Source organism: Falco cherrug, chromosome Z (genome assembly GCF_023634085.1).
Source record: "Falco cherrug isolate bFalChe1 chromosome Z, bFalChe1.pri, whole genome shotgun sequence".
Taxonomy (NCBI): domain Eukaryota; kingdom Metazoa; phylum Chordata; class Aves; order Falconiformes; family Falconidae; genus Falco; species Falco cherrug.
Window position 1 is genome coordinate 45,462,328 of NC_073720.1, and position 16,213 is coordinate 45,478,540.

At 37.1% G+C, this 16,213-nt stretch overlaps 1 long non-coding RNA gene across 2 annotated transcripts in view; it reads right to left on the reverse strand.

Moving 5' to 3' along the window:
- Nucleotides 1-4,520: 4,520 nt before the first annotated feature.
- Nucleotides 4,521-16,213, reverse strand: part of LOC114016432 (uncharacterized) — a 53,849-nt gene continuing 42,156 nt past the window's right edge. Inside the window, exons 2-4 of one of the 2 annotated variants that reach the window (XR_008730159.1) lie at nucleotides 13,411-13,581; nucleotides 12,065-12,120; nucleotides 4,521-11,728 (exon numbers count right to left, since the gene is read on the reverse strand). This is a non-coding gene — a long non-coding RNA (uncharacterized LOC114016432). Of the gene's footprint in view, nucleotides 12,121-13,410; nucleotides 13,582-16,213 lie in introns of both variants that reach the window. The other variant, XR_008730158.1, reaches the window with a different exon arrangement.

Consider the following 16,213-nt stretch of genomic DNA (forward strand, 5'->3'; position numbering starts at 1 on the left):
CAACATCAAATGTTTTACCATGTATTTTTTAAGGGGCTTTCCATCTGTATTTTGTGTTTCCTAACTCAGCTCAACCATTTACATTAGGAAATACGGGCGAAATAAAATAATGGGAAATTAATTAATATTTTTTCAAATAGTTTCATCTACCAACATTCTCTATAGTGTAATGGGTTTCCTTGTGTATCATAACAACATAAAGAATTGTATCAAATGCAAAGAGGGAAATTTTAAAGAGCTTGAGTCTAGATTATGTTGCACCTTATCAATTGCAATGATGATACTAGAATAAAACCATTTATTTTCATAGTATCTTACACTCATTGTTTAAAGGTTCAAGAAATTCAAGGAATGCAAGAACCAGGCTGATCTCACTGTTGCTGAAGGTATTAGTAACAGGGTCATGGAGAACATAGTGGCTACACAACTGCTATTAAAGTTGTAGTCCTGAAACTGACAGCAGAGTTAAGTATGCCTGCAGAGAGTATTCTCACAGTATAGAAAAAAATCTGAACTGATGCTTTTGTTCTTATTATGACTGATGCAGAAAAGAGTCGAAATTCAAGTATTATTATTAACTATTGCTTACATGTGTTGGATGACCGCTCATTCTTAGACTAGAGAAAAGCCTGTATTCAAACACAGACCAGCATCTACCACTTCCTTGCAAATCATGACAATTTAGCCATTAAACATGAGTTCAGAGATTAAAACTTATTCTACAGAAAGATTCTTTTCTCTATAATATAATAACTGGATACACTGCTTTTTACTGGATGACATAATTGTAATAAAAATCATAATATTCAGCCCTGGCTTTGCTTTTATTCATCCAAAAGTTATTCCAAGAATAAGGAACTTGTCTTGAAGACGTCAAGAAAAATGGACCATGCAAAATCCTTTTAATTACTTTAAAATCCTGTCACCTTTGGCCACTCTAAGTGGCCAGATTCATCATCTTTTTTCCCCTCAATACATATACACAAAAATTGCATTATTCTATGGTTAAGACTTTAGAATGGCATAATATAATTCCCCATGGCAAAATGTTTATGGCAGAATTACTGTCTAGGAAAATTAATGACAGGCAACAAAATGCTCCAGGGACGTAGTGTAATTATTCTCATGATAACCCATAACCTCTATTTGATTTATTCGCTCTGTTTCTCGTCTAAATTGTATTTTTATAAAGAACTGTTCAGTCTATCATTAAAACATGCAGGTTTACAGAAGACCTTTCAAAAGGCTTAAACATAATTGACATCCAAACCTTCTTAGTCTGCAAATCAATAACAAAAGACATTTTGCCTTCTTTTTGCAAACAGCAGACATCTAAGTAAAATATCACCTCTGGAACAGAAGCAACTGACTTTTATGTTCTCATCACAAAAATGGAAGCTCTTCACTGGTGGCCTTTCTTATTTACACCACACACATGGTAATCTTTGACATTCATTTCCTTGAATATAAACAGAAGATACAGCCTCCCTCTCCTGAAGTTAATGCATTGAATGATAAGGCCTTTCCATAGTCTGCCTTAATTCAAATGCCTAATGACTCTATAGTACTTGCACAGTTCTGAAAACAAAGTGCATTAAAATTTATGTTAGATTTCAGGATAAATTAGAAGGTTGGTGAAATAGCACTTTTCTGCTTATTATAAGAGGACTTGTTCACATACAACCTTAAGCCAAATTTTATGCCAATTTTAATACTGGCTAAAACTGTTTTCATTTGACTAAAAGCCAGTTGAAATGACTGGAACACTGGGGTACAAGTTTTGTAACTAATCTATGGTATCCTTGAACTTGAGCAGGACACCTAATGAAAGGACATTAAGAATACTAAGACTTAACAGGCATCTATCAATAGATTGAAAACTTTAGAGAAAACATACATTCATTAGAACTAGTCAGATGTTTTTCAGGTGAGGTGTTTCGTCTTAAAAATAAAAGGCATGAAACTTTTAACTGTGTGCCAGTTTTGGCAAAAAAAAGAAGCAATTTCAAGTCACACAGAAATGCACTACTGTAGCAAAATGTTCAGGAAACCTACCTACAATATGAGAGACCAGTCTGTTCTGCCTGGTTCAGATGGAGGACTTGAACCTTGGCTCCAAATCTCCTGAGCTAAGCAACTGTTCTGGTGTAAAAAACTTCAAGTTTTTTCATTCCATTTTCATGCAAAATGCTTAAAGTTCCTGCAAAACCATGCATAATCTTTGTTTGTCCTACTACAAGATGAAAATTTTTCTTTTTTTTTTTATATTTTGAAAAAGAGAGAACACAGCTTTTTGTCTGGCTCTGATATTATCCTGTGCTGAACTACTTGCTTTGTTGTGCATTGCCGACTTAGCATTCTGTTTCTTGTAAACTCCTGAGATCCAAAACGTAAAAACTGGGGAATGAAAGACCTTCCCAACAATGAAGAAAATACAAGGCTTTGGTTTGTTATTTTTTGCAGGTTTTTTGTTTGTTTTGTGAATACAAACTTCAGTAAGGGACTGGTTTTAATATTTTTTTTTCATTTTAACTTTTTATATAAATTTGATCCCAAAGGTGTGAGAAACTGAGTATCTTATATGTGATGAAATCTTGCTTGGCTCCAGAGCAAATGAAAAGTCAAGTCAAACTGTCCAGCCAAAACACTTAAATCCTTTTTTTTTTTTTTTTTTGGTGTGTGTGTAGATGATTTAAAAATTGAGGAACTATTTTCCCAGACATCTGGTAACTACACTAGTGCAACTTGGTGAAGTTGCTACTTAGGGGTTTTTTTGCAGCTTCTCTTTCAGAATCTGCCAATTCTCTGCTTGTACGGCTGGTGATAGAAATTTTCAGTCACTCTCCATGCAACCAGAATTGAACTGTGATAAGTTTTGCATTTCATTATTATTCCCTAATGGAAACCTTTCGGTCTTGGCTTTTTTGCATGGTGTCCTGTTCTTGAAATTCAAGTTCAGTGTAGCAGATCAAATCTACTGTCAATAGCACATCCTGTTATAGGCAAAACTAATTTCCAATAAAATCTACAGGTTTCCCACAAGTTTTTTCAGATTGCTTAGCTCCTGTTATGTAAAGAAGAAGGTGCGGATCTGGGTCTTGATAAAATATGAAAAAAGTGCTCTGGCCTGTAACAGCTGCAAAGTGAGACTAAGTGAGCAAAATAGTCCTTTCTTACCTTCTTTCAGTATATTGAACTGTAAAACTGAACACTGGGCAAGATGACGATGGTACATTCCTATGCATTGGGAAACGAACAGACTTCTGTAGAGTCTCTTTATTCAAAACTCTCAACAATTCTGCTCTGTTTCAATAAAGTTGTGAACTACATGTTTCATAAATAGCCCTAAACGAAAAAATGGAAAAAAGCCACAAACTGAATCTTCTACAGGTATGAAGCATATAAGATTGATAGCATAAAACAGAAAGATCTGCTTCCTTTGTCTCTATATGTAATCTTTTGGCTTGGCCAAGCATTGAAAAACCCTCCATAATTCTATCCATTAGCAGGCTAAACATAAACCCCCTCCAAATTCATACAAATAAAAATGTCATTCATTGGAAACAAGATCTGCTCCACTCACATTTCTGGTGAGTATTTAGATGGCCAGGAACGCACAGCTGAGATAAGGCAGAGAACAGGGAAGAGCACTAACATAATATAGGCATTATTTCATAAGACTATAGAAAGTAAACCTTAACCTCCTCCTGCACTGAGATACAATGCATTCCATGACTGCATCCCATTTGTAACTATCAGTGTTATCAGTAAAGGGTAATTACTTGAGAAAAGCAGTCTCATAAGACGCCAAATTAGGACACAAATATTTAACCTGTATCACAAACTATGCGATGATAGGTACTTAGTTGAAGAGTAGATCTTTGACCATTGCTAACCACTTGTCATTTTCTCTGCTCTTTGAACAAAAATGCTTAAATAAAGGTTTAAAGGTCTATAACAATTTAGTTTAATTTTACCCTTCTGTGAGAACAGTATGTTAGGAATAGAAAACCCTGGCAAGGCTGAAGGAATGAGTTGCAAAATTTGACATAAGATATTTATTTTCATGTATACCTAATTGCAAATTCAATTCCGTTGTTGATTTTTGCTCTTTAATGATGTGGGGAAGCAGAAGGCATTGCAACCTTGATCCTTTGTGTTTGCCTGTTCTCTGGTAATACTTGTGTACTCAGTTCTCATAAGCCTGACAGAGTCCTAAGCTCCTATACAAAAGCAAATTCTGTATTTTGTGGCCCAATCACATGTAGTTTGTTGGCTAATTCCTATTTTCATCATGCTGATTGACTCCAAAGTATTTTAGTGGACAGCAACAGAAACACCATGGCCATACTGGCAAGCTCAGTTCCTGGACTGTAAAGAAGCAGCAGAGCAGACAAGACTGCCAGCTAGCTGAATATATGGTCCCTTCTTTAACTTTCTGAAGTAATCTGCATTATGCCTTACAGTCTTTACAGATCACAGGACACCGTGTGGAGGAAAAAAAGACCAGACAACAAAAAAGCGTTTTATATATTTAATTTTTCATAATAGCATACAATCTGAAGCCACTCATGAATAAGGGAGATGGCAAATGTTCTCCAGTCATTGCTTGCTGTCAACATACAAGCAGTTGAAAATTCAGAAGGAATGCTCTCTTATATCCCTTAATTTTAATAGAACAGAAAACAAAGTTTAACAAACTTTATTATCAATGATAATTCTAAAAAAAAACCAAAAGACAAAATCAATTAAGAAGTTAATCGTTTCTGGTCAACTAATGTGTGACATTTGACCTTGATTTTCAAGAATGGTAAAGCCTTGCAGTTCCCACTAAGCTCATGTAAAGCTGTGATAGGTTAGCAGTTCTACAGACCTGGATCATGGGATCATCAGTTTGCAGCTTGCAGCTTAAATATAGAGATCAAGAACAATGGCCGTTTGGGAAATTTTTGGTTTTACATGCAAATTGCCAAGCAGCCCTTAGCCCATCTGCTTGGGAGCCCCATGTTTATAAATATTCATATTTCAACTCAGTGTTTCAGAGAACTTATGCTCATTGATTTACTGTACTTAAAAGGCAATGTTTGAGCAATTGAGTCTTTATGTATTTTTATCTATTGCTGCCAATGTTGTGTGAATGCTTCTACAGCTGGCATTATTTATACAGTTATTTGAATTATGGCTAGGCTTCATTTCCCAAGCTGAAGTTCCAAAGCAGATGATAGAACTGGCTTAAAAAGAAAAGGAAAGGAAAAAGAACAAAAACAAACCAACCCAAAACACCCAACAACCCCCTCCTTCCTGCAGATCACTGTAATTTTCTGAATACCATACAACATTTTTATTCTGATCTTCTGATGCAAGCAGGGATCTCCATAGAAACCAGTTCCACACCATCATTTTCTACAGTGGGCAACCTATACCAATGCAGCTTTTATGACAAACCTGTCTATACACTATGGCTACACATCACACCCCCTACTTACTCATCCCATGAGTGAGATCCTACCAGTGGAAAAGCAAAACAGAGCTTGGTTTCTTTATTGCAGGGAGGGGTTTGGATGGTTGGTTGGTTTGGTTTGGTTTTGCCCCCAAAGAAGCCTCTCTTTAGGAAACTTAAACCTACAATGCCCTCATTAGTAACTCTACAATCTGTTCCATATCAAGTACATCTCAATTTGTCTGTTTTCCATATGTACATCGCCAGTTCTTTGTGCCTAAACAGGCACACACTCAGGGAGATTTTGAAGCAATTTTTACAATCAACCTGAGGGGTGAAAGCTGAGCTTAACAGCACATTTGTACTGCACTGCAAGCCTCATGATACTGGATGGCTCTTTTTCTGCCCCAGATCCTAGTAGCTTCCAAATATGTGACAATCTTCTGCTTCATTTATAAAGGTCATTGCCTATAATTACAAAGAAAGCTTGAAAACTTAGCCCAATGCTTGAAAAGTAAAAAGCAAGCAAGAGATCTCAATAACTTTTTTTCTTCTTTGCTAGTGTTGCAACTTTGCTCAAAGTGCTCTGAAATTTCCCATTTTAGTGTTCACCGCAGATTCAAATTTCTTAAGAAAAGCTTTACTGAAAAAACCTTTCAGAATGCAAATAATGGAGAATGGAAATGAAAAGGGATTTTGTTAGCATTAAGTGCTGGGGAATTCTGAAACTTTCACCAAGTATTGCATTCACTGAATAATATCTGTTGTATGAACTGCTGAAGTTGAAGGTCTAGCAGAAAAAAAAAATTATTGTTTTCTAAAATATTTCCAAAAGATTCCCAAAGGATCAGAACTTGGACCTGACAGACTAATTTAATTCTGCCACTTGAAAATTTCTGGATATGTGATTTTGCAATCTTGAAATATTTTTGATAGACACTGTTTGATATGGGTATGAAACAAAATATAACACATTCTTCTGTCAGTAACAATATGAAAACAAAAGTCCTTTTTTCTAAATTGCATTTTGAAAGGGCCAGCTAAAACTCTAATATAAGCTCATGCTGAAAATGTCAAACCCATATATATTGAAAAAAATTCTTGTCAAGTACACAGTTGTAGTCCATTCAAAACCACTCTTTTTTATGGAGTTTATGGACACATCCATTTTTATAAACTCAGATGAACAGAAGAACATACTAAGTTGATACTGGGCAAAAAATGAGCTGCAGAAAGAGTAAGCTTGTTAAAAATAATCTAATGGCCAAAGAACTGAAAACTGGTATTTGCAGTAATACTAAAATATTTAAGTGTGAACAGCAGGCACGCCTTATTGCCTGGAATTTTAGATATTATCAACAGGAACACAAAATTATGTTTATTGTCATACACTAACTAACTTTCAGGACTATTTGTAACCAAAATTGTAAGAAAGGAAAATGAAAAAGCAGATTTAGTCCTTAGGAACTTGAGCACAATGATCTCAAGTTATATTGTACTTTACTGAGTCCCAAAGTAATTCTGTGAAGGCCATGCAGTTAACCTTTCTGATAGATGCTTCTTTCAAAGCACACACTTTTCATGTACAGACCTGCCATGCTTTTCCGAGCTCAGTCAATAGCACTGGAAACATGTACTGGAAGCATGTTGATAGGATAAACTGGATAGACCGATTGTTGAATTCCTCTGTACTTAAAATCCTGAACTAGACCATATACTCTTTTTCTGGACATTATAACTGCACACTAAATGGGAAGGGGACCTGGATGAATACAGGTATGTTGGGAGGGAATAGAGTGATGGAAGGAGTAATGCAAGACTGCATCATCTGTAGAACAGCCTCTCTATTACCTCTTTGTTCCTTTCAGTTCTACGAAGGTTATTTTAATGGCTGCTGAAATCCAAGATGTGCATCTATTGTGGCTGTAGGGCAAATATTTGAAGCTATTTTTCTTTCTGTAAAATGGCAAATGACACCTGCCACATCCAAATGCAGGAAAGTCGTGGAGAATATTCTGAGCTGGACTATATCCACTGGTAAGAAATAGTTCTGCAGCACGTAAACCTTCCAAGGCACACAAGTTCTTAGGAATAATGACATTAAAATCTGAAAGCTTTTCAAATTACAAAAAGCCTTTACTCTGGCTAAAAGGCATTAGGCTTGTAAACCATAATTTGTAAGATGATCCTTTCTTGATCAGAGATTACTATTCACAATACCTTTTATTTTTGTTTTGCTAAAATCAAATCTGAATCCTGAATTAGACAGCATTTTGCCTCTAAAGGTGGATATTTCTAATTGAGTAAGAAGAATTTGCAAGAAATCTCCTGGAGGATATTTTCATGATAAAATTGCAGGAAGGTTTTATCTGTCCTTGCAAAGAAATGAAGTGACTTTTACTAGTTTATCTGTGGACAGCCAACTTATTCTACCCAGCAATGTTTGCTGCAAAATCTCTAAAGGTACAATGGTAACATGACAAAAATAACTGCCCTGGCCGACTTACCACTTTCTGAGCTTTACTAAGAAACCAGTCTTACACTGGAATACTGGACAGTTAACCAGCCACACTATTAGACATGTAAGATTCAAAAACATGTTGTGATTTACTTTGAGTAAATTTTGTTCTTAAATGTACGTTTTGATAATTCTGAACTTTTTACACTTCACCAAAGCTGTTTACAGTCCAGAAAGACTCCAGCTGCAGCTAGGGCAATACTCAATGACGGAGGCTGATAATTTAACTTCGAGACTTTTATAATGCCTTCGTATGTGGTCAGTGGCCTTGCAAACCAAGAGACCACACACATGCAAACAGAGGCTCTCATAATTGCCTAATATTTTCACCACCTGTTCTTGAGCTATGTTATCAGATGTGAAGGAACCAGTAAAAAACAGTTTATAAGCTATAAATGGAAGCAGCTATGTCAGAGAGCTGATAAACATTTCAGTGCAAATTATTTGTGTAGCAGACTCTGTAATTTACATGACACTAAACTGCTTTAAAGTATTGGTTTCCAGTTACAGGATATCACAGTTGCTCTTTTGGGGTGGCAGATGTGTGCATTGGGGGGATAAAGGAGAAGCAGGCAGGTGATATTTCTTGTTTTACAGATCATGTCAAAGATAATACTATCTTTTCCTTGCTTTTTCTGCTTCATTTTTACCCCAGTCTGCTGCCTATGTGTAAAAGATTGGTTTAGTTTAGAAAAAAATCCCTAAGGGTGCCTACCACATACAGTGATTTCATAGTCCTCAGAGATGTTCACTTAGTGTGGACATGCTGATGTATCTCGATCTCCAGTGATGTCACTAAAATAAATCTTAAAAAAAAACAATAAACTAACCTTACCCACACTATAACTTTAAATTGACTAAAACTGACTGGAAAACATCTTTTGTGTGTGATTCAGCTGAATGTGAAAAAGAGGAAAGTGTCTCCAGAATCAATTGCATCTATACATTTCATACATTATTTCTTAAAGGCATTAACTTTAGAACCTATTTTAGTAGTAACTCCTCTGTCACTGCTGATCTGAATGAAAATTATTTGTGATCAGCCTCTTGTGGTACTGAATACTTGGTATGATATGTGATGTAAATAAGGAGTTAATCAGGAATATGTTGAATATGTTGTGGATATCAGCCTTATTTCCCCCTGACTTAAATCCCTTTCTATTTGTTACTTAAGCCCAAAGATCAGAACCGATTGATTTCTGAGAGAAGAAAAAGTGAAGTAGTTGCATACATGCAGTTAGCTCTGTTAGCTTTGCATATCTCATTCAAGAAAAATTCAACAGAATTTTAGTTTTTGTTTTCAGTGAACTTATCCTTGAAATTTTGTATTTGTATGTGCTGGCCTCTTCTTGGTTTTGGTGTAAATTGTCAGAAGTATGAATTCTTGCCTGTAAGAGTCTTTTATTAGCAAGATTATATTTTTTAAAATATAGAAAGGCTGATATTATAAATATACTAGTCAAAAGCCTGTTTCTGATATAGAGGCATCTACTATAAACCCTTGACAATTACAACTGGTAAAAATTATGTTGAAGAATTTTCCATAAATTGCTTACTGCATCAGTTTTGGAATTTCAGCCCCTCCAAAATCATCTTTCTATATGTGATAAAATTATTCTTACCTGGAAATCTTGCGAAAGCAATAGTTGTAGTTACACAACTCTGGAGATATCCAGTGACAAACTGTCAAGGTTAGTACAAGCTAGCACTCAAAATATTCTTCACTGTTCCATGTTATCAGCTATGATAATTTGTTTTTCATTCCTTAGGCAGGACATCAGCACAGGTATTACTGTGTAACAAACAGCCCCTTACTGGTGGAGCACTGCACAGAGATTGAACACTGCATTCGTGATGACTGCTTGAGAATTTAATTAGGGATTAAATTCTCAAGGTTTACTCTCTGTTCATCATCCAAATGACATAAGAAGTGTTTCACTATAGAAATCCTTTATGTATCCAGATTTGACAATTTTGGGTAGTTTTGGTATTGTTATCTCAAAACGAGTATTGCAGAAAAGAAAACACCAGCGTAAGGTAACAAGAATGAAGAGTGGTGTAAGATAGTGGTCATACAGGAAAAGATGAGTAAAAATGATTCTTCGGTTTGGGAAGTGAGGATTGAGGCAGGGTAAAGGACGGGGAAAGAGATCACAGGAAAATATTGTTGTAGTAAAGAGGCATAAAGAAGGATCTGAAGAAATTAACAACAGGGACATGCAGTGAAATTATCATACACAGACTTCATACTAACAGAATAAGCACTGGCTTTCTCCACACCTCCAAACTGCAGAACTTGGAGGCTTGAGATACAAATGTCTCAAACAGTGGCTACTGAAGGATGGGTAAGGTGTGGTAGCAACAGTCACACCATCCTCATCACAGATACAAGACACTTTTCAAGACTGTGGGGGCTAGATGGATTTGGGTCCAATCAATTCCAGCAATTCTGTAAGTTAAATTGTTTTTCAGTGGTGGTAATATTGCTTTTCAGTGTGGAAAATGTCTGTTTTGCACTAATTAGCTGAGGCATGAAAGTCTGAAACGTTGTGCCTGCAGAGATCACGGGAGGCTCTTACTAATTCTCCTGTCTAAAGCTCTTGTGCTATGCTAGCCTTTCTAATTCCAGCAGTACTTTCTATTAAGATTAACTTCAGTTTTCCTGGAAAGGAGATATTTTTCCATTAGCAAAGTCCCTTTGTAAAACATCCACAAAATAAAACAATGTTTTGGCAAGATAGCTCACCTACAGGCTAGAAATGAAGTGTGAAAATTGCTGAAAAATGTTACTTTTATTGCAAATATTTCATTTCTAACAGAACACATTCAGTTGTACCAAGTAATATATCTTGAGGAAACAACCTGAAAATTTCAAACCTTTAAAAAGAGAACTTTAAAAACAATTGTTTGGCAAGCTTTTTTGTTGTTTGTTTTTTTTTTTAAAGATGGTTCTTACCTGAAGTTTGAGCAATGTTCTGCTTCTTCCTTCTTGCTGCTTCTTCCACTAGCTTCAGCACCATGACTTTCACTAAGCAGGGTATCTTCTACTTTCTCTGGTGACTGACTGTGTTAATCTAATTGGGTATGAATCTCATATCCTTCAGAAGGCATTGCATCATTATGTCATTTGTAAAGAAGCAACAAATTTGACATTTTTTCTTCTTTTACTAAACAAAGGGCTTTTTCCCTCAGGCTACCCTAGCTATCTGTTTGCCTGCCAATCTCTAGCAAAGGAGCTTCTACTTGTTCCTGTCCTTGATTTATTGCAATAACTTCAAATATCCACTATCAAACATTTACGGTGAGTATATCCTCTGTGACTTTGGTGAAGCTCTGGAATTTACTTCAAAAGCATTCAGGCAGCAAGTGTTGGATCCACACAGATTTCATTATGACCTGGTAAGAGTCAGGTGGTAGGGAGCATGGAAACTGATTGAAGTTTCTGGAACCCAAGCAAAGTTTTGCACTTTGTTAAATGATCAGGCAGATTCTTGCTTCTCAAGCAATTTCTCTTAGCATGTGCAACAACAGCTAAAGCAAGGTCAAGAAAAGCAAAGCCCCACTCCAAAACAGAATAAATATCCCTTGGATGTCCAGAATTTTTCATATGCAAACGTGGATGCAAGTCTGTGTCCTTGAGTATGCAGTTGCCAAAAAGAATTGGTAACAAAACTTTCATAGCTGTGAACTGGGAATAGACAGATGCAGACCATCAGCTTGAATCCAGGCCGGGATAGCAGTTGCTGAAGCTCACTATGTCATGGAAACAACTCTGTAGTTTGTTAAAGATGGGTTAAGGGGCACAGAGAACTTTTCATTACCCAAAATTATGTGGACATTATTGTGGAGGAGGAATACTATGACTTAATTTCTCTTTAAGTCCTTCCTAGGATTCAGCTCAGCAAAGTGAGAGCTAGGTGCAAAGACTATCTTTGCCGTTACCTGTACTATATCACTTCTAAACAAAAAGGGGAACATCAACCCTTACTAGTTTAAAAGAAACATATCGTTATATTGGCAGTGTATCCAACCCCTACCTATATCCCACTCTAATCTTTAATTGTTATATGGTTTCCATTCAAGGAGAGACTACACTCGATTTAGACAGAAAGGATATCAAATAATGGAGTAGTGCCTTATGTACTCTTGGGGCATGAATTACCTGCGGAAAGAATACAGACATCATGAACTTTAAAGAAAATTAATTGTTTGCATGTTTTCCTGTTTTTCTTCAGGTGGTTAGGAACAGTCCAGCAATGTCAAGGTTGAAGCTCTCTGGTCACCTGAACAGCCAGCCAGAACTGATACGTAACTACTAGTACTTATACTAGTACTTTACTCAGCATGGCTGAGTGGACTGTCAGCAGACTGCTTACTATCACCTTTCACACTAGGCATTGCAAACCACTGTAGTAAAAGTGTTTAACAGGCCCTACACAGGAGGAATAACTACAGTTGCTATGAGTTACTCCAGAGTGCTAGTGACACCTTCTTGCATGGTCTCTTCTTGCCTCTTACATTAATCCTCTGTTGACAATAATGTAACAAAGTTTGCCTGCTTGTATCATGGGGCAAAAAAAATTAAGTACTCCTATCACATGTACATTGAGTGCATATCTTTCCTTCTAAAATTCACACCTCTTTCAGGAATTTCAATCTGAGTACTTTTTGTTTTCCTTTTTAAATGTGTAGTAACTGAACAATGGCACAATCTCCTTACACAGAGAATATAGGATGAATGTTTATTTATAAGACTAATTCTTCCTCTATCTACAGAAGAGTGAAGAAGGAAGTAAATCTGGCCTTTGATATCTGCAAGATAGCTGTGAAGTGATCATGAAGAGTTTTAGAGTTCCGTGTTGTTCAATTTTTTGTTTCTTTAGCTTGTACAGAAGTAGTTTCCTACCTGCTTATTGCAACCAGCTACCTAAACCACAGTCTTCCTTGCTTTTTTTTTAACAGATGACACTCAGACCTGCAGATTTTTCCAGAATATGACCATTTTCCCAAACAGTTACAGTAGTATAATGACTTTTCTGCTTTACTAAGCTCTGTTTTAATCTTTTGATCACCTTTCAGCTATCAGAGAGGTCTATAACCTCTGGGAGCAGGAAACAGCGCTAACCCCTAGCTGGCTGGGGGCATGGGAGCCAGGCAGTGAGCCCTCACTTGCAGACCACCTTGCCACACAGTCTTTGAATCATTCTGCAGCAGCAGCAACAATAAATCATTGCAAGGCAAAGGTAACATCCTTAAATTGCTTACTTTGGCAAAATTTCCAGTCAAATTTTGTTTAAAGAGTGATATAGGTTTGATATAAATTAAATAATGCAAAGGGGAGAAGTATCACAAGACCTCATCCTCAGAAGCTGTGGTATTGAACTGAGGTATGGGAACAAGTAAAGTCCTTGTGTTACTAATACCCTGTCCTTATTAATTGCAACAGCCCCACCTTGACTAAACAATGGCTTTTCCCCTCACTTAGGAAATGGAAAAACTGGCTGATCCTCCTGTGCCAAGTGCTTTTCCACCTGGTCTTCAGCGAGGCTGTGGGCATCTCTGGGTCAGAAAGAGCTTTTTGCTTCAGCCACCAAATCCTGTGTGGGCTCTCAGGAAGAACATTCTGGAAAGGAAAAAGATGCATTTTATTGACAAATTCCTTACTGGTTTTCTCTAAGTGCTGACTACAGGGCATGCGGCCATAGGTTCAAAACTATGACAGAGCAGAGGGACAGTAGGTAGGGAGGTACATGCAGAAGACACACAAAACTTGTGCTCCACCTCACCCACAGTTACTGATTTCAAGATTGCATGAGAAGAGTAATACAGGCTAATACTTTCTTGTATCTCCTATTTCAGGTAACTGGTAAAGCATTTGGTCACAAGAGCCAAAAAGAAAATACCAACAAATAACAGTGATTGAGGTCTCACATAAAACCTTGAAATGTGCGACTTTCCTTCTTGCAGTTGGTTTTACTTGCCTCACATGCAATTGACATAGCAGTGGGCTGTTCAGCTTCAGCTTAACTTAATTTTTTATTTATAGCACACACAGAGGCATGCCTAGCTTAAGGCCTGCAGCGTAGAGTTCATGATGACACACTTACATCTGCATGGAAAAACTGAAACAGGCAGAGGTATATCCCCTGTTGTCTTGAAGTACACGGAAGACCATTTTGCATACACAGCAAGCATATTCTGTGTTTATTTCTAATGTAAAATCTGTTCTTTACATTTTGTTTGATCTCTTTCTCTGTTTTACATACTGTGTTTCTTGACATCTGCAGTGCTGCCTGAACAACAATCATAAAGGTCCTAAAGCATCCTCTGGCACTGTGGGTGAAGTACAGATTTTTAAGATGTTTGCTGAGACAGACTGATCAAAGGATTTGTTTTTGCAAGTGTTTGTTTGCATATGTGTGCATGATCCCTGTGTGTGGCCTGTGTGAATACCCACCGCCATTACCCTGAAGGATCTCTAAACCACCCTCTCTGCCTGCGTAGAAAGCATCTCTCTACTGAAACTAAGCAGAATTAAAATAGTTACTTGTTCATTCATTCTTTTAAATACAACCCACTGTGGCCCCCAGTGAACCTCCTCTGCAGTTTTGCTGCATGTTCTTAGCAGCAGCTGGAGGTCCCCTCTTGTTCCCGCACAGGCACAGCGGAGCTGAGAAGCACAAGGCATTGGAAGCACGCTCTGCTCTTTGTCTCATACAGCAGCTGCTTCAGACTCCTTCCCCACTACACCAAGGCTCGCCAAAGCTGCTCTTCCACCCATGTTCCTCCCTCCTACACTCTGCTGCTGCTCTGTTTACTACTTCTCCCTCACTTGTGCTACTCTTTTCCAGCAGTTTTCACTGATTTAAGTCCCTCATTCCTTGGAGGCTGCATGGCTTCATGGCCCATAAAAACACTGTATTTCCCTATCCCTTCCCTAAACAAATAAGAAAGACATGAAATAAAACCCTCACAAATTAAGAGCTCACAGAACCACCCTCTTGACATGATTACTATAAATATTTGGAAGCAATTTGTTAAATTTCTTTCTTTCTGATGCATGCTTGCTGCTAGCAATCTACAGAGTTCATTTAACAATCAGTGCGAGTGGTTTTATATGTCACTGTAAAGCCTCGGGTCAATACTCTAATAGTCACATAGCTGCTTTTAGAATTTAGAATATTTTTTAAAATTTTAGTCAAAATGTTGCTGGCATATAAAATTCACTGGCAAAAATAGTGCTTTCACTTCACTGTTAGTATACTAAAAAATTTCCATCTTGGAAACTGAGATCATTGTTATCCACTTTACTGTGAGTAGTCCGAAAATCCAATTCCTGTTCCAGAGCAAAATACATAGTATCTGAACAGTGCATTTCTTTTAATGTCATTATCACAAAAAGTGGTAAGTGTTTTAGCCCCATTTTTCTGTTAGAGAAACTGTGGTAGAGGGAAGATAAATATCTTTCACAAGGATTTGAGAGTCTTGCTGGTCTAATGACTTTCTGTTAGCCTATATTGCTTCCAGTTTGGGAAGGCAGAGTGCTCAGATTCTTTTAATGTATTTATGTTATCCACCTCAAAGCTGCTTTGAAATGTTAAACCACATGGCCAGGAACCACAAGTTCTTCCTCCTTCCAAAGCCGAGTGCTCATCATATTTTACTACTGTGTCAAACTCTGCACACAGCACTTACTTTTGTGAACGAGGAAAAAAGGAGGCAGAAAGCATGAAGGATGCACAGTTGTCTAGGAAACTGGTACCAGTATTTCCACTTCCTGATATCATATAGATATGCAGTGGACTACAATACCTGCTGGGGAAATTGCATCAATGTTCTTGGTAGAAACATAGGTCCTTTCACCATTTACCTCAATGTATCCCAAACCTCCCCTTTTCTATCAATTTTTTGTAACACAGGATGTACTTATTCATCTACAGTTAAAGTGGTCTGTGTACCTTCAGACTGATGACACTTAGCACCTTTATTTCAGACATTTCTTTTCTGCTTACAAAGATGAAGAAAATTTTGCTATAGAGAATCAAGGAAGCATGCCTGTGAGAAGTGAGCTGATGCATGAAGAAGCAGACTGGGACTGATTTTTTTCTTACCTTTGGCAAGTCAAATATCCCTTGTGGTTTGGGATATTGTGAAAGGCAGGCACTACTCTGGTAATTACTTCCCTGTCACTGATGTAAACAATTTAATAACAAAACATAAAACTAATGTAGTGGGGTCATCATCTGAAACTTGAC